Source organism: Struthio camelus, chromosome 2 (assembly GCF_040807025.1).
Source record: "Struthio camelus isolate bStrCam1 chromosome 2, bStrCam1.hap1, whole genome shotgun sequence".
NCBI lineage: Eukaryota > Metazoa > Chordata > Aves > Struthioniformes > Struthionidae > Struthio > Struthio camelus.
Window position 1 is genome coordinate 44,496,536 of NC_090943.1, and position 21,381 is coordinate 44,517,916.

The 21,381-nt window shown below is 42.0% G+C and overlaps 1 protein-coding gene across 10 annotated transcripts in view; it reads left to right on the forward strand.

Annotated features, from left to right (window-relative positions):
• The first annotated feature begins 11,297 nt into the window (after window positions 1-11,297).
• RARB (retinoic acid receptor beta) overlaps window positions 11,298-21,381 on the forward strand; it is a 336,226-nt gene continuing 326,142 nt past the window's right edge. The window contains exons 1-5 of one of the 10 annotated variants that reach the window (XM_068935454.1): window positions 11,639-15,482; window positions 16,024-16,109; window positions 17,918-18,023; window positions 20,583-20,661; window positions 20,747-20,910. The gene's annotated coding sequence lies outside the window, so the exon portion shown is untranslated. The other 9 variants (XM_009687938.2, XM_009687936.2, XM_009687939.2 and 6 more) reach the window with 9 other exon arrangements.

Genomic DNA, 21,381 nt, shown 5'->3' on the forward strand with positions numbered 1-21,381 from the left:
CATAGACACATTGTCTGTTCCCTTACTTTTCTCATGCCACCACCATTGCAAAGGGAGGAAAATTGTCGTTCCCATGTCTCCCTGTCATTTGTTTCTGTTTCTATCTGTGGTTGAGACTGACTGCTCCGATCTTCCTGCTTTCTCCTTAGCTTTTTTATGAATACCCTCATTTTCTTACAGCAGCTGGCATCCAGAGGGAATATCCCTAAATATTCAGCACTGTTCCAGAGCAAGAAAGAGATTAAGCGTTTGGGTTTTTGTTTTTATTTTTTTATTTCTGTTGATGGTGGAAACTTTCTGTCATATACCAAGACTCTTTCTCAGGTGCTCACTTACAACAGCATCTAACTTTTCTTCCTAACATTCTGGTAAATTGCCATCGTTGGCTGGAGTACATTCCTGTGGAAATTACATTAGAGATGGAAATTCTCAGTTTTGTTCTGGATCTGTGCCTCTTTGATTTCCAGTGCTTGCAACACTTAGCTGCTGTTGTCCAGAACTTTCCTACCTTTGAAGTTACTTTCTTCTTTGGGTTTTCTTTAGCAAATATACTATTTCTTAGATAAGTAAATGGATAAGCAAAATGGAGTGGAGGAAATGGGGAGTCTGCCATTCTGCTGTGATAGTACTGAAACTGCCTAATCTAGACAGGGGATACATACATAGGTCTCAATCTAGTGCCTTCTTCCTAAAATACTTCCTTGTCAGTATTTTATTGGTAAAGGGATCTTGTCCTACTGGTTAAATCAGTTAGTTTTTATGAGACTAAGTATTTACCTTGAGCTGGAGAAAGGAAAATGTAGATACACTCGTTAGATTTATACCATTGGTGTTGAGGCAAATTGGTAAATTGGTAAATTAATTTTCTTCAATAGTTAATATAAAAGTGAAATGTTTTTCAGTCTTTTCTGCTGTGTGGTCATCATTTTAATGAAATAGCGTTGACCCGACCATTTTCTTCTTTATTTGTGATTACACTGAACACCTTACCCATGTTTAACTGCAGGATAATAATCTAGTGGAAAGCCAGGCAATTCCACTTTTTGAGCACTGGGAAGTATTTAATGTAATTATAGCTTCTTTTAAAACAACTAACAGCTTGGAAATATAGGAAAATTGCAGAGTAGACAACTACTTGAATAGCGCTGCTATGATTGTTTTTCCCATAATGTATCTCTCTTAAATAACGAAACTTCATTATTGGCATGATAATCTGGTAAGACATTAAACTTCAAGCCTGTTAACAGGGAGGATATTGTCTCACATCATACATAAACTACGGTTTATGCATTACATTTTGTAATTTACAATTATTGTCTTCTATTGTCTACAAGCAATTACATTTACAGTAAGAGGTTGTAACAACAGTACTAAGGAAGCCTTGTTTCTTATAAACATGTGTCCTACATCTCCTCCAAAATCACCCCACCTAGCTAGGTTTTCTCTTGCACAAGTCCCTCTGCTGTTGCACTTGTAGCTGCCTCTCCTTAATCTTACTGCCCTTCACCATTATATCATCTTATTCTCTTCATATCATCAGCTCACCTTCCTCAAAACGTGCCTGACATATCCACCAGACCACCAGCTTCCTCTTATGCCCCCCATCTACATTTTACTTTTGCTGACAGATGAACAAAAGACCACAGGGACTGGCTGGTGTTTGCTGACTGGTTGGCCATGTAGGAGGCACATGATGGAGGCACCAAACATGACAGATCTCACATGGGCTGACTATCCTTCACTCTGTGGTAGCTTCAAAAACACCTCTGTCCTCCACTTAGGCATGAAGTTCACAATGCTTCTAAGAACTTAATATCTTTCAGACTTCTGTAAAATTCACTTGCAAATAGCCAATGGGTTTGAAAGTCAGTGTGGAAGGAGGACTGGCAAAAAGACAGCAAAGCCACGTCTGTTTTATCTGTGGAGAAAACAGTGCTAAAAGGAACTTTCTAAGCCATAAATTAAGATGTGAAACTTGAAAAGGAGGAGGTTTTCAATTTTTTTTTTTTTTGGGGGGGGGGGAAGGAATGCAATGAAATTTTAAATATCCAATGTGGTCAAGATCTGTAGCCCAAAAGATTCATAACTGCTATACTGCCTGCCTTCCTGCTTGGAAATTTGAGATACAAACACCTGAAATTTTACTATTTTTTTTTCTCAGCACATTGTCCATAAGGAATTCTAAAGACACTTTACTGGGTATGTTATAAAGCCTAAGGGAGAAGAAGATACTACTAAATGTAAAAGATAGCATTTTCCATTAATTTGTGTGGATGTAAAAATGCAAAGCAATGGAGCATCTATACTTGAGCTCTTCCAGTTCCTGAAGAGAGCTGGTGGGCTGTGTTCAGTGTTTTGTGACTGCTTAGACTACAATATCGTGGCAAGGCAGATAAATTGCTAGTTGCAGTCTCCAGAACTTTCAAACATAAATAGATAAACTTTGAAATAACTTGACTGTGCACAGCTTTTTGTTTGAGTCTCCTTGCAAACACATACACACAAATACACATGAATACACACAAATATGTTTTATGAAGACATATCAGTTACTGTTGCAGCTGGACTTCTTGAGGACAAACGCATACCACAAAGCCATTTTTATATGTGGCACTTTTACTTGCACAGTCTCAGCAGAGGCCCAGGATTGAATAAGTGTGGAAACTGAGGTGCCTTCATATTCAAAAGGGCGCTCGCTCATCCCTGGTGATGGCTGAATGAAGGCAAACTCAGCACTGTCGAATAGTACTGTAACTGCCTATAGAAAAACACAGGATTTTTGTTACGTATGTTTGCTACCTAGCGGTGTCCAAACAAAGAAAAAATGTCATCATGGTGTGTTATTCGTGCTGACACGGCAAGTCTACAAAATGTTACAGTATTTCCCCAAGTCTTACTTCATCATAACCATTAATCTGTGTAATCTGTACCCTGACTGGATTGTAATAGGCATCATACTGTAAACCTGACACTCAGAGGGTAATTAGGTCATATGTAAGTTGGATAAAAAATCACCTGCGATAAAACATGAGGCCAACGGAAAATTTCCATGATACACTACGCACAAGAATAATAAATAATAAATTATTTTAAAATACTCTAATGCCAAAGACTAGTCAGGTCAGGACCGTACTGTGCTACGGACTGTAAAAACATTTTGCAAATGACTTCTTTTCCACTGCAGAGTATTAGTCTGACAGACACAACCTAACAAGCAGATGAACCAGTCAGCTGCGAGAAAGGGAGAAGGACAGAATGCCACAGAAGGAGGCAGAATAATGGGAAGTAATAACACAACTTATAACATAAATAGTTTTTATCAAAGCTATTTCTTTATTATATCCGAAAGCAAATCATTGCAAGTTTATGCTTGTACTTGGACCTTGCCAGAGTCAGAAGTTTCAGACTTACGTTGTGAACATATTGGAATGAAAAAAGTAAGTCTATTAATTAGAAAATTAATCTCATGTGTACAAAAAGCTCATATATAAAAATATAATGTCATATGCATATATCATTCCGAGCACTGTTTTTCATGTTTACAAGGAGAACTGATGACCATTTAAATAAAATTTCACTCAGATCATAAACACTAATGATACTACATTACAGCTGGTCATAAAGAGAGTAGGTTGGTGGATGTGTGGATTCCTGTTTTTTCAGTTTAATTTTAAGGGTGCCTTGAGGATTATCTTTTTAATTGCATTCAGCTTATTCAGAATTTTCTCTGTAGGTGAGGAACTGATTTTCATTGCAATCAATGTGAAGCCCAAGCAATGCCCCCGTACAAAACGATAATAAGCAGTAAAAGAACTCAGCTGAACAATGCTCATTTAAAATGGAAATATGAGTTAAACAGGGCAGTGACAAGATCCAGCAAGGTACCAGATGTTTGGTTTGAAGTGAGACTGCGACCACCGATGAGAGCTGGCTGGGACGGAAGGGGGAGCTCTCACCGCACCGGCCCCGCAGCCGGGAAAGGCGCTGTGCCTGCCGGAGCTCAGGCTGGGGAGATGGTGCTCAGTCCCTCCTCCCTTTATTTTAACCTTCGAATATGACTCAGTGCAATTTTCATATTATATAGAAGGCTATAGCAGAACGCTGCACAGCAAATTGCAGTCAGCTATGAGCCATGGATGAAGCTTGGCAACGCTTACCATTTCAAGCTGTCAGAGGGAGATTTTCCCAAGTTAGGATGGCACATTTTACCCCCATAGGGATAAGTTTGTTTCTTTGTATATTTGCACAAAACACACACTCTGAAAAGTACTATAGCGTAAATGACAACAAGTAGAAACTGTACTTACGACAGCCAAGGAGACTGACCTTAGGCTTGATGTAAAACTCATTGAATTTAATTAGAGACTGTAAGTTAACTTCATTGGGCTGAAATAAACAGTGGCAGCCTGATTTTGCCAACCTGCTCAGAGTAGCTGTTATCCCTGTGCATCACTCCTCCTTTTTTAAGTGACCAAGAACATAGTCAAAGGTTAACACAGACAAATTGCTACGTTTTATTCTCCATAGAAAAACAATCGTGCCTAAGGTCTCAATTACATAAGCCCAAGTGATTTTCTTGTTTATTTGCATTGTTTTGGAGTTGATTTCTTTCAAAATAAGTATAAAAGAATGAAATATTTAACATTCAGTGTGATCCTCTGAAAAGATGCCCAGAATGCATCAACATGCTGGATGTAAAATCCAGCTGGAGACATTAAAGGCTTGATTCGGTTGTCATGACATAGATATTGAGTGCCATACGAGATACACTAGGGAATCCTGCCTAATCACCAGATACCTCTCCAGAAGGGGACCAGACACATATGCTGAAGCCTATGAATTGCACCGTTAGCTTAGCTGTGTCTGCAGGACTGCAGACAGCCTCCTGGAGCACAGATCCTCCGACAGACTATAACTTGCAGCAGCAATGGAGCTATGACCTGTGTCAATCTTTTCTCTCAGTCTAACTCCACCCTCTCATGTCTCTATCCAAGAATATATTGGAGGACATAGGCTCAGTCACCGCTTCGGATTCTCTATTAATAAAATATTTGTTGCTAATCCCTGAGGTTGGGAAGGCAGGTGCACTATATGCACCCATGCAGCAATTAACTTGTAAAAATATGTGTAAGTTAAAATCAGTAACCTGAAAAGAATCTCTGCATCTCCTGGAAGGACTTAACTTTCCTTTCATCCCGACTTCCCAATCAGGAGTAACACTATAATAAAAAAGAAGACCAGTTTATAAAAACGCATTTGTCCCTGCGACTGCTCACACTGATCATTATGGCTTTTTCTCCATTAGTTGTATAACAACAATATTCAGTAACGGATCTTTCAGTACTACAGTAACTCCTAGGAAAACAGGGAATCCTTTATGTACAAAGCTTGATTTCTGTAGTTGTTCTTGGGGGCTTAGCTTTTGGATGTACTAAAATTATGGAGAGTGCAGAGTTTGTAACTTATAAGCCAGGCCCGTTTGTTATGCATGGACTGTGCTGAAGACTTCAAATTTTTGAAGTCCTCTTCTAGATTCAGTCTGCATTATTTACAGTTGCATAGTTGCAACTTCTTGTTTTTTTTCTGGGTCAATACATTATTTTCACTTCTTTCTGACATCCTGTGCTTGGCATACTTGCTTCCGACTCAGATATTGGTCCAGCTTCTGAAATATTCCCCTAAGTCACTGACATTTTTTGTATCTGGCACCTGTGCAGGCGCAAAAGTCCTTGTCGGTTTTTGATAAATACGGAAGTTTCTTAGGAAGCAGAAATTCAAAAATAATTTTAGCACAACAGTAACGGATAGTTGAGGGCTGACTGGTATTATATGAGACGATGACACAGAGACCTTTATAACACAGATTTGTTTTTCTTCTCTGATCAGAGCTCTAAGCATGGATCACAGATGTGATTTACACAGTTCATCCCTTCCATTCCTTGCAGGATAGACATTAGTTCATACTTGTCTGAAGATGTCTAAAGCTTTGACTCATAACTGCCATTCCAGTTCCTCTGCCAGAACATGCAGCTTGTGGGGCCAAACTGCAATATTGCGTATCGTTAGTGCATGTGTAACTGTCCCTAGTCTTTCATCCTTGGGTCCTGGGATATGGAATACCTCGAAGAACATATTTTGCTGTTGCTTACTATCAGAAAAATTTATATATACTCAGTATTTCTGGTAACATCTTTTTGGTGGTGCTTTGTAAAGCAGTAGGCAGTGTAATCCATGTACTCTGTGAATTCCATAGCTACAGTCATCAGCCTGAAAGCCCTCTACAGGAATAAAATGCTCCAGTTTTATGGTCAAAGATTTGGGTTCGTCAAGTATTTGGGTTCCTAGTTGTTTAAATTGTGACCCCCCTCTCCCCCCCCCAACCACTGATCTGTTCCTACTGGGTTCATCAGTTCCTTCAAGAGAAGATCTGGCAGAAACCTTGGAGGAATTATATGCTATCATAAACGCATGGGAGAGATCCAGAAATGTACACATAACTTGATTAGACACCTGTCTTTCAGTAACTTGCTCTTTTGTTCTTCCTCTGTCTAGATCAAGTTTCTCCTTATTAGCTAATTCTATGTACTTTAGCCAGATCTCCTTATTTATTTACTTCCATATTTGTAGGAATTTTTCTGCCCTCTCTTTCTCCAGTTGTCTGTGATTAAGGCTCCAGTTCACTATCACTTACCATATGCCCCTGCAAAGTGAAGTGTTTCCCTACAAATTGCCATTGGTTTCTGCAATTTTAAATCCTAACTCCTTAAAAACCTCTACAATCTTTTCCGCTCCCACCAAAGGCTCCTCCCATGTTCCTCATATTGCCTTGTTATTACACTTGCTACCTGATACACCCTTCCAATCCATCATGGGGGCTACCTTGTGGAATAGTCCTTTAAACACAATGTCCCTAATTCTCTCTCCCAATCTTCTCATTGTCCTTCAAGAAAACTCTAATATAACAAACATGTCAGCTGCTTTAACTCCTTCCTTCTTTGTCTTCCATGGGTGCCCCTGTTAAGTTAACGCTGAGTTCCTCTTCTACTTGAGTCGGTAGGTTTTAAAATACTGATTACACTGGTCAGAGTTTCTGTTAGCTTTATTTTTTACTTCCTTTATCAAACATTTAGAAGTCATGGCACCCATACGTTGCTTAGTTCAATTCCTGAGGAGATAACAGAAGACCAGCTGATGCACAGAAGCTTAAAAGAATCCCAGCTGAATATTTGTAGCTGCAGACACTCCTATAATCTCAGCTGCCATCATCAGTTATTTTGCATGATGGTCTGATAGCACCACAGCTTATTTCTTATTTCCAAATATAACAGATCATCTCTGTTGCCTAGTAAGCATGGCAGAGACAAAATTTACGCCCCAAGCTCTGTCCTCAGATTCCACATTCCCTCTTACCAATATTTTGAAGAAAAAATATGAATGTTGCCAAGGATTGAATTTGTTTCCTTAATTCCTTGGGATTCATATGTCCTTAGGAGAGTGTTGGCTATTGCAATAAATGTTCACCTAGGTGTGCAGAAATCTCCTGAAGCTCAGTGGGGTTCTGGATTGGCTGAGGTTTCGAAATTGCCAACTGAAATCCTGCAGGAAGGGGTTTTTTTGCCTTTCAGCACATGATGCTTTTCATTAAGGAAAGTCATTTTAGATTTTGAATCCCAACCATTTTGCAGTTTTATATGAGTTGATGTCTCTAGATCATGCAATAACAGACATCTGGAAGGCTCTTTACGTCAGTTTGTTTCAATAGCTGCTGATGCTGGTCTGGGTGGATCAGCAAATGCTACTTTCCCTGGTAAAGCTTCCTTTTGCATAGGCAAATCTGTTTCAGACAGACCTCATTACCTCCATATAGCCAAAAAATGTTATCCACTGTGGGATCCTCCTGGGAATCACCTGACCCCCTAGATCTATGGCAAGTAACCTGCAGCCGAAACTCCTTTATATGTTTATTCAGTTCATTTGTAGTCTCTCTAAGATGTGTGTGTCTGTATTTGAGGCTGGCAATTAACTGCTGCTACTTTTAGGAAGCCCCCAGTTTCTGCTTTCACATTTGTAATTATATAAATAAATCAGTTGAATGCTTATCCACCATGTTGTTGACCTTTGCCAGCAGATTGTAAAATTCTCTGTGTTAAACTGTTTATAAATTGACTTTTCATAAAGGATTCACTCATGGTTTGCATAGTTTCCTCTTTACTGTCAAGTTCATACTTGACATAAAAGTTGTCAAGAGATCTCCTGGGCAAAAAGTAGAGAAACTGATGTCATCCTCCTTAATGTGCGCATGTACAAGCTCTCCTTCCTAGAGAAATAGACTACAAATACATTTTCAAGGCTGTGTTTGGTCACAAGACTCAGTGCAGTCCTTGCTGCTGTGTCAGAAACATTGCTTTGGTCCACAGCATTTTGTAATGCCGTTTTTGACCACAACAGATACTTTTGTTTTACTCCCAAGTGACATTTCTAAAAATAAATCTGAGCTGTATGCCTGGATATTGGCTAATGGTAGCAAAACTGATTAATAAAATTTGAGCAGAAAATGCAGACGCTTTCCACACTCTCAGCTTGCTCTATTTTCTTTCTTCTTTACAGTCTAAAGGAAGAGTCTGACTCATCTTTCCTGAACTGTGGGGAAAACAGGAGCATCTTGAATAGAATTCATATAAAATATTCAGTCCTCTCCTTGAGGACTTAATAGGAACAGACATTTCACTTGAAGATGGGAGGAAAGTATGAAAGGATTATCCAGAGCTCTTGTGCTGATTCAAGAAAGTTTGCCCTACTTAACAGGAGAGTTACCCTGTCTGCCACTTGTACTGGAGGATCTAAAAGAAAAGTACACAGCAAGTCTCAGGAAGCCAGGAATGATGAGGAATTCCAGTGGACAGCTGCTAAGAAACCAGTAAAAAGTTCTGTAAGTTCCTCCAAGCGGTGACAAAAAGAAAACTTCTGGAAAAAAAAAAGGCCTCAGAGCAAACCTGCGACACGAGCCCAAATGACAGCAACATTGACTTCAGACTCCTCTAACCTTGACACCTAACTGCTTAATGAGCAAGAGAAAGAATTAGTGGAACAGGAAAACCAAAATGAGTGCTTTCTCTGAGATCACTAAGGGAAAGAATCAAACTTAGATGTACAGAATTAGGGATTACTGCCGTAAATACCCAACTCGTACCCACCACCACAGCTGCTACAAATAACGTCAGTCCATAGCACAGGAGAAACCAGTGCGAAAGTGCTGCTCGTGACCATGGTGGCTACCCCACAGCACTCCTGGGGCTGCCAAATCACGGCTGAGGCTTGCAGGACTTTTGGCTCCAGATCTCCTTCCTTAGCCCTAAGTGACAGTCAGGAGGAAGAAGGTCTTTTGGGACTCCCCAGGACTAGCACGCAGGGTCAGCACTGAAGTCCGAGCCACCGTGTGATTAATGGAGGAGCTGACCTTCTGACCTTCAGAAACGCATTTAGGAGAGTGTGATCTACGGCAGAGGAACCTCCCAGAGGCAGCTTAGATTGCCTATCTTTGTCAAAGGCATGGTACCACTGCAGTGAAAAAGCAATGTGGGAAGTGGAAAAGAGGGCTTAGGCATTTTAAATAAGAGAATTGGCACTTTGGAAACTGATTAAGCAAGTAGAACATAAGGCTGAGTCACTCTGTCCCTGTGTATGCATGTGCACATATATAGATATATATTTGTGTGTGAGTGAGGATATGAAAAAAGAGTCATACAGTTCCAAAAGCAACTGCAATAACAACTTGTAAGCTGAAGCTGTCACATCATATGAAACAGATGCAGAAAACACGTGAAGACACAGTCACAGACGTTTTAAAATTTCTCTTCAGTGTTTCGCTCACATCTTGTAGCATTTAAATACGATACCCTTTATGGCCTTTTTTTCTGAAACCACCATCACCCCTTTTGAAGTGATGTTTGATGAAATTGCAAGACTTCTTGGCTAGGAAAAGATTTTTTTTAATCTCCAAAAGTCCTATTATGCAGCTTCATGAGGTTTTTTTTTTTAATCTCCCCAAGTCATACTATTCAGCTTCATGCAGTGAAAAAAACACTCGTGTTCCTCTGAATAAAAGAAGGATTAGGAAGATTAAAATGCTCACCACTGGACTTGTTGAAAAGGCTTGAGTATGATAGGCCCTTGTGCACAGCCGTGCCTTGAGGGCCACAGCAGAAACTATTCCCTGCTTTTGGGTATTTCAGAGAGCTTGCTGGTCCAGATCCCCTGTATTGAGTTTTCATAAAAGTTGCAGTAACAAGGACATTGCAAACAGAATGCTGGGGAGCGAATGATCAAATTTTACTTTATTTATTTATTTTTGTTATTACAGCCAGATGTTGCCTCAGGAAGTTGAAACAAGAAGTCAGGAACTGACAGCTTAATAATTAAATTGGGAAAGTTGGCAGGCCTCCTGCTACTTCCTCTAATACATAACATAGCATCTATGAATGAAAGCGTACAGTATCCCGGTGGCTCTCCTTCAGAACTGGCTCATCTATTACTGGGTAATGATTTTCCGTCGAGGCAACAGCAAAGCACCAGGCCTATTACACCAGCTACATAAAGTTAAAAAGACATTATGAATAAAACGTTCACCATGGCTTTTACCAACATTTCTACACAAGACTGCCTAATGCTGACATGTGTTTATTACACTTAATAATGTTTACATAATTCTTCCTTGAGCTCATTATAGCTGTCAAAAACCGGAACGGAGCGTATTTGCGCCCGTGTTTTATCTCCACACGACTTCGCCGCCGCTACAGCCGAGCGCAGCGGGCGGACGCCGCTGGCCGCGGCGGCGGAGCACCCTCGCGCCTCCCCTCCGCCGGCGGCCCGGCCCGGCCCGGCCCGGCGCCGAGGCCAGCACGGCCGCGCCGGGCGAGCGCCGCCGCTACGGCCGCCTGCCCGAGCAGGTGCCCTGGCGGCGGCGGCGGGCGGGAAGTTTCGCTGAGGGAAGAGCTGGGCCCGCGCCGCCCGGCGGCGCCGCGGAGCCAGGCAGCCCTCGCCGCGGCCCTCCGGCTGCCGGGCGAGGAGCGAGGCGGGCGGCTGCGCGGCGAGATCCCCCCGCCACCTCTCCCCGCGGGACAGCGCTCTTCCCCCGCGGCGGGCGGGGACCGGCCGCCGGGCCCCCCCGGCGGAAGATGGCGGGTCGGGGGGCTCCGCGCCGCTCTCGCTCCCGCCCCCGCCCGGCCAGGGGGCGCGCGAGCCCCCCGCGGCCCCGCCAGGGGGCGGGCCGGGCTAGGCCGGGGCGGGGCGGGGGGGCCGGGGCTGCCGCCGCCGCCGCCGCCGCTGCTGCCGGCTGCACTGGCGGGGCGGCGGCGGCGGGAGCGGGAGGCTGCGGAGGTAACGCCGCCGCCGCCGCCGCCGCGAGCTGTGGTCCGGCCGCGGCTGAGGGGGGAGCGGGGCGCGGTGCCGCCGCCGTGGGTGGGTGGGCGGGCGGCGGCGGGTCGTGTGAGTGCGGCGGGGCCGGCGGGCGCGGGCGGCGGCGGCGGCGGCGGCTCCGCGCGAAGTTGGGCAGCGGCCGCCCCGCGGCCGGGGCTGCGCCGCCGCCGCCGCCAGGGTTTCCCTCCTCGCACCATTAGCGGTGGTAATTGAGCGTTAATGCCGTGGTGTTTTATTCCTTCTCGTTTGCAGACAAAAGCGCATCGGAGGCAGTCGTCGGGGAGTAATTTGATGGTATAAAGTCGCGAATAGCAAACGCTCAACTGTGCTCAGAACTCTGACAACGTAAAGCGTGGGGCAAAATAACCTCGTTTGCTGTTTATTATGTGTCTTCTATAATTCTGTTTGCCGTCGTTTGCGCAAAGGCATAGCTGTTTTGGCGGGGGAAATACTTGATGTTTACGGATTTGCTGAGAAAACTAATAGGTGTTGGCAACATCGGCTGTGAAAAGTGGTTCGGAACGTAAAGAGCCGAATCGTAACGACCGGTGCGTTTGCTTGAATGAAATTCCGCAGCCGGTAAAGCCGTCGCGTCAGCCGGACCGTTTGGGCCAGCTCCTCGCTTCATCTGCCTGCGCGCTGAGCGGTTCCTCAGCGAGGCGGGCGCAGGTCGGGGACGGCCGGGGGAGCCGCGCCGAGCTGCCCCGGCGCCTCCTTTGCAGAAGGGAGGCTGGGCTGCACCGCCGTGGCCGTGCGTCGGGTTTTCATGCTGTCCGGTGGTGTGCTTTCATTTTGGCTAAGGGTGATGTTGTGAGCGTTTGGACCTGTGGCAGGATTTTGCAGGTTTTCGTCGTGTTGAGGTTTTGGTCCGTGGCTGAGGCGTGCTTAGTAGTATTTTAGCAGAACACATAGAGCATGAAGAGCTGAATCACTAGCAGTCTGTTTAATACGCATATCAGTGTTATTTCCTGTCTCTCTTCAAAGTGTGAAGTAATGTCATAGATCTGAGAGGAACATGTTTGATGGACCAACACAAAACGTAGCCCGAGAACTGTGCTGGATCCAAAGGGTGTCCTCCAGTACACTACGATAATAGCCCAAGGTGGGAAAAGTCGCTGAGACTACTCTCTGACTTTTACCTGCAGAAGAGTTCCCACGAGGCAGCTTTCAACTAGCATAGGTTAATTATATGTGACGTTACAGTTAACTGAAGGAATTGAACGCAGCGGAAGAGCCTGTGCCTGTAGTACAAGCGGATTTAAGGGAAACTGGTATAAACTACAGTGTAAGTTTAGACCAATGGAGTTATTGTGGGAGAAGCAGTTATGTGGACATGGCTTGTGTGCAGTTTTGGTTATGCCATTTGAGAGGAGTTGGAAGCAAAACTAAAAGAAGTTGCTCTCAGAATAAAAGCATCAATTTTTTTTTTTAACCAGGAAGGCTGGCTTTGATTTAAAATATTAGTTAAATCTTTATGAGCCAAGCTAAAAGATCCTGATGTGTCAGCACTATTCTACATCTGATTTAATGATTAGAGAAGGTTGATCCTCAGCTTTTTGTATACGTAAGCTACCAGAAAAATACATTTTGCTAGGCCAAGGGTTGTGGGATTAGGTTCCTGTATAATAAATCTTACAATAGTTTTCGTAAATGAGGGTGGTGACTAGTATAGAATCTGCCTCAACGCTGGCTGTTGTTATTTTATAAGTAAATGTGCTGGGGAAGAGTGTAAAAGCTAGCTCCAAAGTGGATTATTGCACTTTGGGGCTACCTTACTAGCCGCATCCTCGTTTATGTGATTGTCTTCTGCATCTTCTGGCAGAGCTGAGGGGTCTTGCAATCCACTTCCATTTTCAGGCTTATTCACTGCAATAGAAGTGGGATAAAGCATCGCTATTACACTTGAAAATCAGGCTCTACAGAGTTTCGGAGGTAGTGAGACTACCAAGGGCTGCTTCATATTATGCCTTTTTAGTTTTCTGCTTAAGTAGTTTTGTCTGCATCTGTATTAAGAGTATTTTATTGGTGCAAGGATGCTAGCCTATTTCAGGGGTAATGCATCTCTGGCATGGACAATGTATAGAAGACTCTTGTATATCCTCACACACCTCTATGTTTCTGTGGAATGAAATTAATTATTCTAGCAAATTCCCATTTATGGTGAGCCCGTATATGAATGTGTGCGTTAGGGGTGTGAGCCAGATATGTCTGAAAGGGGATCATCAATCTTCACGTTTCTGTCTGATGCAAATACGCTGGGAGAGGTACATAGTCAACAAGGACTTTGTTGGTACTTCTGTGAATTAACACGTGTAAAATTAGAGTAACATAGGGTTGAATCGGAGCTGTGCTAATACTTGTATATCTTGTATGAAATACCAGTATTTTCAAGATAAAGATCTGATTTTCCGTTTCCCTGAACCCCGGGGCATGATTCTTCCTGTGTGCATTACCAAGAGCAATTTAAGAAGCTGCAACTTCTCAGTGGGATGCAGTGCAAAGTCAGGCCAGTGTTCATCCAGCTATTGTGAGCAGTTGCGGAATATTTTTGTTGTAGTGGAAGTTTCTTCTAACACTTCTTAGCTAACAGTTACGTAATGTTTCACGCATGAATATGTTCTCACCAGTTTTGTAACCTGTTGATTCGGTAATATCTTGTAGCAGTGAGCTCCATAATTATCTGCATTTAATGTGCTGCCTTTCAATATCATTGACTCTGTCCTTGTTTATGTATTAGGAGAGACAGTAGTTAGTGAAATATCCAAGTACAGCTTAGTTGCTCTTAAGTGTAATAGTGAAGTTTATTATAAGACAGTGCAAATACCAACTATTTTTTAAGCTTAGGCAAAGCCTGGAAAAGTTCTAAGTCAAATTTTGCTTCTTTGTAGGTTATGTTCTAATTAAATATTTGACATTATAGGAGACAGTCTTTACGAGTCCCAAGATACTAATGAAATGTCAGTTGAATCCTGTTTCCTTCCTTCAAAGCAATGTGCACTATTCCATTTGCTACAATACCGGGAAATCTTTAAGAATTGAAGAGTCATTTAACTTTTTATTCTCCGTAATCAAGAGTTTATTTCATATTCAAGGTAGATCGCTTGGAAAAATGCTGAACATGACAGAAGTACAGGCATATAAAATCAGAATGAGGTCCACTGGGAAAACGCCAGATGATCATGAAATACAGGAAAGCGTAGAGAATTTGTAGAATAGGTAGTTACCTATAAGGATTTTTTTTTTATAGGAGCTACTCATGTTAGTGAAAGCAAAAAGAACTTCATTTGTATTGAATATTTATTTAGCTTGTTGAAGTAATATTTTGGAGGTTTCAGATTTGTCTTCTCTACGAGCTTAAATTCACATCTTCCTTGTATCTTTGACGCAGTGAGCTGCCGTCTTTGATTACAGCCATATATGGTTTTTTGTGTTCTTTAGCAGACGTATACGTGCAGTAAATGCCATTATGCTACGTATCTAATTTATGACTTTTTAGCAATTACGGTAAGTCTACTGGCCTCTCAGATCAGAATTAAAATAATTTAGATATAATTAAAATATGCCAATATTAATCAAGTTACTGATGAAACGCATATGAGCTCATTCAGTTTCTCTTTTCACTAGCTTTTTTTGGCTATTTTTATTTTTAATGTAGCATGCAGGCTGTTGCTAATTAGAGTGGCACTCTGGAGGTGGTCTCTATGAAAGCTAAATGGAGAGAATAGGGTGAAGAAAGGGAGGGCGGCAAAAACTTGGAGAAGTAGAAGTGTCAGACTGGGAGGTGATTAAAAGCTTTGCACACAGAGTGGGTTTTATCTTTCATATTAGACAAGTAATGGCAAAACCTTTCCAGGTCATGTGCAAAACTTCTGACGTGAGTTGAATCCTGTGCTGAGGTATGCTTCTGTGTTGGGTACAGGCACAGGGCCTCTCTTGGGAGAGGCTCTACTTTCTCTCCTGTTTCCAGTGCAGCGCTCCAGCTTGGCTCCAGCTTAAGAAATCTGGCACGGGAGTTGATGAACTGCAGCACGGCGCTGGGAGTGCGTGCATTTCCAATTCTGCAGCAGGTTAGTAGGAGAGGTGCCATTGACAATACCATCATGCGCCAGTTCTGGCATGTTTGCCCCGGCTTTTCTCTCGTAGAGGAAGAATGTTATTGGTACCTGTGTGTGTTATTGTTATCAGATTTCTAAAGGCTTATTTATTTTGGATATGTCTGTAATATGCAGAATTCTACTTACAGTTCATATGCTGTATGGGCAAATGGATATACACGTATGTGTATAAATATTTTCATATATATGTATATTTTCAAACATATTTTGTGCTATTACGCAGAACTTCCAGAGATGTTAAGGAGGCAGGATTTGAACTTGCACAACGTAGTCCCAGGGCAGATAACTATTGTCCAGATACTTGGCAGTCATGATTCTGGAGGTTTTTAGGTCTTATCTGGGCAGATATGAAAAGGCTGCTCCCTGCGGCAGCAATATATAGCAATGTAATAGAAAACAAGTCTTAAATGAATGATAAATTGAATCTTTATTAAACCCATTCTTGCATATGGGGACCATCCTTTGAAGTTGTACAGCAAGCTACCTTCCATAGGTGTCTAAATGAAACCTGATTCATCCCCTGTGATGGCATGATTTGCACTGCCAGGCGTGGAGATGTGCTCTCTCTGCCCGGTGGAGGTAAGAGCATCTTTCTTTTATGTCCTTGCTCTTGTCTCTGGTTTGACCTACCTCTAGATTCTCAGCAAATGCTTTGGAGTTGATGTTGTCAAGTGGCATGTACTGCTCTCTTGGCCGAAGTAATTCAGTACATTGCATGGCAAAGTAATACTTAAAAATAGGTTGTTTGGTTTTTGGTTTTTTTTTTTTTTTCCTGTAAGAGGAGGTGATTTAGCCCATGGTATTTGTACATGCAAATATTTTGGCATTAGAAACTACTTGGGAATTTAATTTAGAAAACCCTTAGAAGTAACTAATAAGAAAATTCTGCTTTTTAAGATTTTCCATCCAGAGTTCAAAGAAAAGTCAAAGGAAGTTAGAGATCATATGTCTTTTATTTTTTCTGGGGTCAACTACAGGAAGTTGTATAGCTGCATTTTAAACCACATTCAATTTTCTTTAAGTATAGATACTTCTTCATTCAGTTGCTTTTAACAAATGGTATTCTGGAGCAGTGTGTGTTTGCGTGATCTGAGATGCCACTCAAAGTAGCGCGTTTTCGTATTGAATGCTTCGTGCTCCTTCTCTGAGATTGTTTGCAGAAGAACTCATTTTGAGGTCAGAAAGTAAGGTAGCTGATCTGCTTGGTATGTTAGGTGACCTGTGAAGCAGTGCTGTTTGATCAGGGTGAAATATGTGAAAGGCTTTATTACATTTTTCATAAATATTTTAAAGAATTTGAACTTGGAGCAGCCAGCTTGTTTCAGTCATCAATGGATGCTAATATTTTAGCTAAAATATTTTCCTTTAAAATATTTTGATGAGAGAAGAAATGGATTACTTTGCAGGTTTTCTGTATTAATTTGCAAGCTTCCTTCTCCTTAAGATGTGGTTTTGCCATCTTTTCTCATGCAAAATTTGCTTTGACTTCAGTGGTTTTAAGATCTACTTTGTGGAAAATTTCTTACAAAGAAAAGAATATTAGCCACACTATTAGCATTCTTGTTTATATTACAGTATTGTGCAGGCGATATTTGGTGTCCCCAAAATCACGCCCTGGCTCATAATCCCTTATTCTGAGGGAGGGGAAGTGGATGAATGTATATTGTGATAAAATGTGATGTTGAAGAGGAGTCAGTGGTGCGCCTTTGCAGCGATGGAGGCTTATGGCACAGTGAGCTGCTTGAGCAAGAGCGTAGCTTGAGGTTGAGGGTAGCGATTATTCCCCTCTGCGTGGTGGGTCCTGGAACGCCATGTCCAGTGCTGGGCTCCCAGTACGTGAGAGCTCTGGGCAACCTGGGGAAAGCCCCGAGGAGGGCTGCTCAGGTGGTTGGGAGATGGAGTACATGGCATACAAGGAGAGCTGAGCAACTCGAGTTTGCTTGGCCTGAAGAAGAGGAGATGAAGTTAAATTGCTGTCTTCAGTTTCCTGAAGAACTATAATGGAGAAGAGAGAGAGAGAGACTCTTCTCAAAGGTGTACAGTGAAAGGACAAGAGGCAACTGTCGCAAGTTGAAAGGGGGAATTCTAATTGGGCATTAGGGGGGAAAAAAATAACAAAATGGTTAAGCTCTGGACCAGGGGTCTGGGGAGGTTGTGGGATCTCTGTTCTTTGAGATTTTCAAAACTTGACAAGGCTCTGAACAACTTGATCTAACTTTGAAGTTAGTGTTGCTTCGATCAGGGAGTTGGATTAGGTGACCTCTGGAGGTCCTTTCCAACCTAAATTACTTGGATTCTGTAAGAAGACTTCCTTTGGAATTTGCCGCTTCCCACAGAGTTCTGCCAAGTAATTCTTTCTAAGTATCTTCTTGGTTCTTTGATTGCAGGTTCAGAGAAGTCTTTTGTGTAGCACCCAGGTCCAACATAATTTAAAATAGGAACAGTTCAGTTAAGGACCGTGTCCAAAGGGAACAACTTTAAACTGCCTATGAGGTAAAGTGCTTCTACAGCCCTGCTATGATTAGTTGCGGTCTTGCTGCCATGAGTTGAGAATACAACACATGGACAAATACCTTTAAAACATTTCAAGTCATAGTCTTCACTGATTCAACCCTAGTCAGTGTAGGTGAGTTCTTTCCAATTCTGGGAAAGTATGTAACACATACTTTATTTGAAATGACTCTAATAGATTTGTGTAAGAAAAAAAAGTGTTATTGTTTTTTTTCTTTAATAAAATGGCTGATGAAGTGCTCTAAGATCATTTGCTGATACGTTCTTTGGGCCTGATTTGACTGGAGCACTTTTTCTTACTCTTTTTTGATTGAATATTCACCATTATTAATTGTGGTATCATGTTTGAACTCTCTGTGTTACCATCACTTCATATTTCTCAGGTATATTTGTGCTAAGGGTGACACAATGACAACTCTTCTTGTCTTGGACACCTGTGTGGGGTCCTAGTAGCATCACTAGAAATGCCCATAGGTTTTGGCCTGATGACTGCGGTTTTTCTTGGGTTAGTGATGACCAAGTAATCTGTACTATATGGGTCATAAACATTATTCATGCAAGCCGTATTTCACTGAAATGGTATGAACTTTGCATATTGATGACTATATGGTTCAAAGTAGAAAATTCAACAGTAGAGAAATTTATTTGTTATGATATATGTTTGTGTACGTACATGCTTACATGTAGGAGAAGGAAGGAGGAATGTATCCACAGTGAGCCCCCTCCCCTTCAAAACTAATGTATTTTCCAAAATGACATTGAATACTTTTACCAGTACTTGAGTTAAATATGCTAGCTGTGGTTCAGACTTAAAAGTTAGGAGTCCAGTTCAGCTTTTCAGAAAGACCATCAGTGAACGAGTGTAATCTGCAGCAATGTAAATAGATACCATCAATCCAGACTACTATATTTTCTCTGTGGGCTGGATTGTGTGTGGCCTTTCTGTAGAGGTACAATGGGCTTGTATAAAGGCTTGAATAATTGCACTCTGTAGGATGCACAGACTTCAGTATCTCTTCTCTCCAGGGGCTGCTTACCTGTACAGGTTGCAGAGTGGGAATGAAGCAATGGCACGTGGAGGAAGGCAGGCTGTTGCTTAAAAGAGCATAGTGGAATACTGACTTCGGGGTGGAGGAATGTCACCTTGTACGCTGGGTAGGGAAGGGAAGCTGCCGCTTTGCATTCTGGCCCTTTATCTTGAGCTGTATTTTTGTCTTGAATATTCTTAACAATGTGCATTTTATAGCATTGTGATCTGAGCTTTTCAACTGTAAGTCAGCTTCCAAAAGACCTGGGAGCGACTTGGTAGTGAGAAGACATAAGAAGTTTCAAATCCTTTTTAGTAGCTTGGTGTATTTAGTCATATTCAGGGTGTGTTTTCCAGCCTTCTCTACACATAAAAGGGAAAGAATTTTTCTTTTAAATAAAAGCTGAAATACATGAGTTATTGTTGATGGAAGCTTAAGAAAAAGACCAAATACCACTAGGTTCAGATGAGAAATATGGGAGAAGCTCTGTCTGTTTTAACAGGACTGTGATATGGAAATAACCTTGTGATAAGCCTGTGATTTTTATACAAAGTCAATCTGTTTGTTGTGATTGAATTTTATGAAGCCTAGTAACTGGTCAATATTGGTAAGCAGGTATCATTGATTTAGCGTATTTCCTCATTTGGAGGTCAAGGTAATAAGTGTTTTGAAAGTAATATTGCAAGTCCTAAAGGCTGGACAGGCAGAGCACTTTGTTAGTTCAGTAGTCACTGTTTTGTAGTGCTGCTGATAGGTAAGAAATTCAGAATTGTCCTTTGTGGCTGGAGATTTCTCCCCTTCGGTAAAGTCTGACTGAGATGAGGCAGTTCTTCACAGAAGATGAAAGAGCGTGTATAGAGTAATCTGCGTATAAGTGTGTGTGTGTGTATGTATATATACGTATATTATTTGTTTGTTTGTTTATTTAAAGCATACTTAACATCTTTCTCTATTGTCCTGCTTTGCTTGTTGAGGAGGAGTGGGTTGACAGGAACGGAGCCCCTTTGGAACAAAAGGATTCATAGAGGTCACATTATTGAAATCTTACTGAAATTCATTTCGTTTGAGATAGTTTTGTTGTGTTCATAGTTCAGTTGCAAATGCATTTCAGCTTTTTGCAAAGTTCTGTTAAGTAGACGAGGGGAAGTTAGTTGTATGTGTTCAGTGTTGAGGCAAACGTAGCTGGCCAGCCCTGAAATTCCCTTAGGTGTTCACAGGGGATTCTGGCACGGACTTTCTCTTGAGCTGGGACTGACGAAAGGCTTTGTTGCAATTGATAAGGGTGTTCAGTGGGAGTAGGAAGAAAGCGTGTCAAGGAGCCGAGTGATTCGTATTCAGAGACTTCAGAGGAGCAGCATTCTGGTTTTTGGTTTGCGTTCATAGATACTGAAGATAGTGCTAAGATATTCCCTAATTTTGCCCTGAATATCATTGTCCTGGTGGTGCATTGTTGTGAAGGAATAAGGCAGACACTATACTTTGTAACTGCTCTTTCCTCTTGTTGTTCTTCCAGGATGTCCAACTGGCTGATCCTTGAAAACCACCCCAGTGTCAAGCTCCCTCTAACTTGCTTCCAGTTCTCAGGCGCAAAGGTACGGTTAAGGGGTAAGTTTAAATCCACTCACAGAATTCCCTGAAAGAAATGAAGATTTTAATTAGTGCCCTCTCCTTTGCAAGGCAGTCTCTGGTACCTCTCTTCCTTTAGAGCTGCTGGGTCCATGACAGCAGGCTATCAGCAATAGAGAAAGGGAAATCTAAAGAAGGGGAGCCACTTTGAAAATACAGCACAAAGTTAATGAATAGAGCACTTACAGGGAAGGTACCAGTGCAGACTGTATCAGGTAAGCACTTTAAAAGTGAAAAGTGCCCCCCTGTTGGTTTGTTCTCCTTTGAAGTGTTCTTTTTGAAAATCTAATTGGAATGACAGTTGACCTATGGAGATAAAATATGTTTCTGGTAGATAAAGTTGAAATAATGCATGTTTAGCAAATTGGAGTGTTGCTGGGAGTACTAGATGCATGTAGAAACGAACACAAATTCCCATTTCCTTGTCTCATCCTAAGGGCAAAGTACCCTTGGTGCGAAGCCCAAGGGACCTATATACTGCTTAGCAGATGGAGGGGAACATTAATCTTCTATCCATGAACCTACCCCAGCACACAGGGCAGGGAGCATCTCTATTGTGAGGTTTGTTAGAGATTGTGTTAAACATGATAGCATAGTTTATAATCACAGCCTCAGACACTGTTACCACTCATTGGTGTGTATTCTTGGTACTCTGGATCTCTGGATTTCACATTTTGTATCCATGC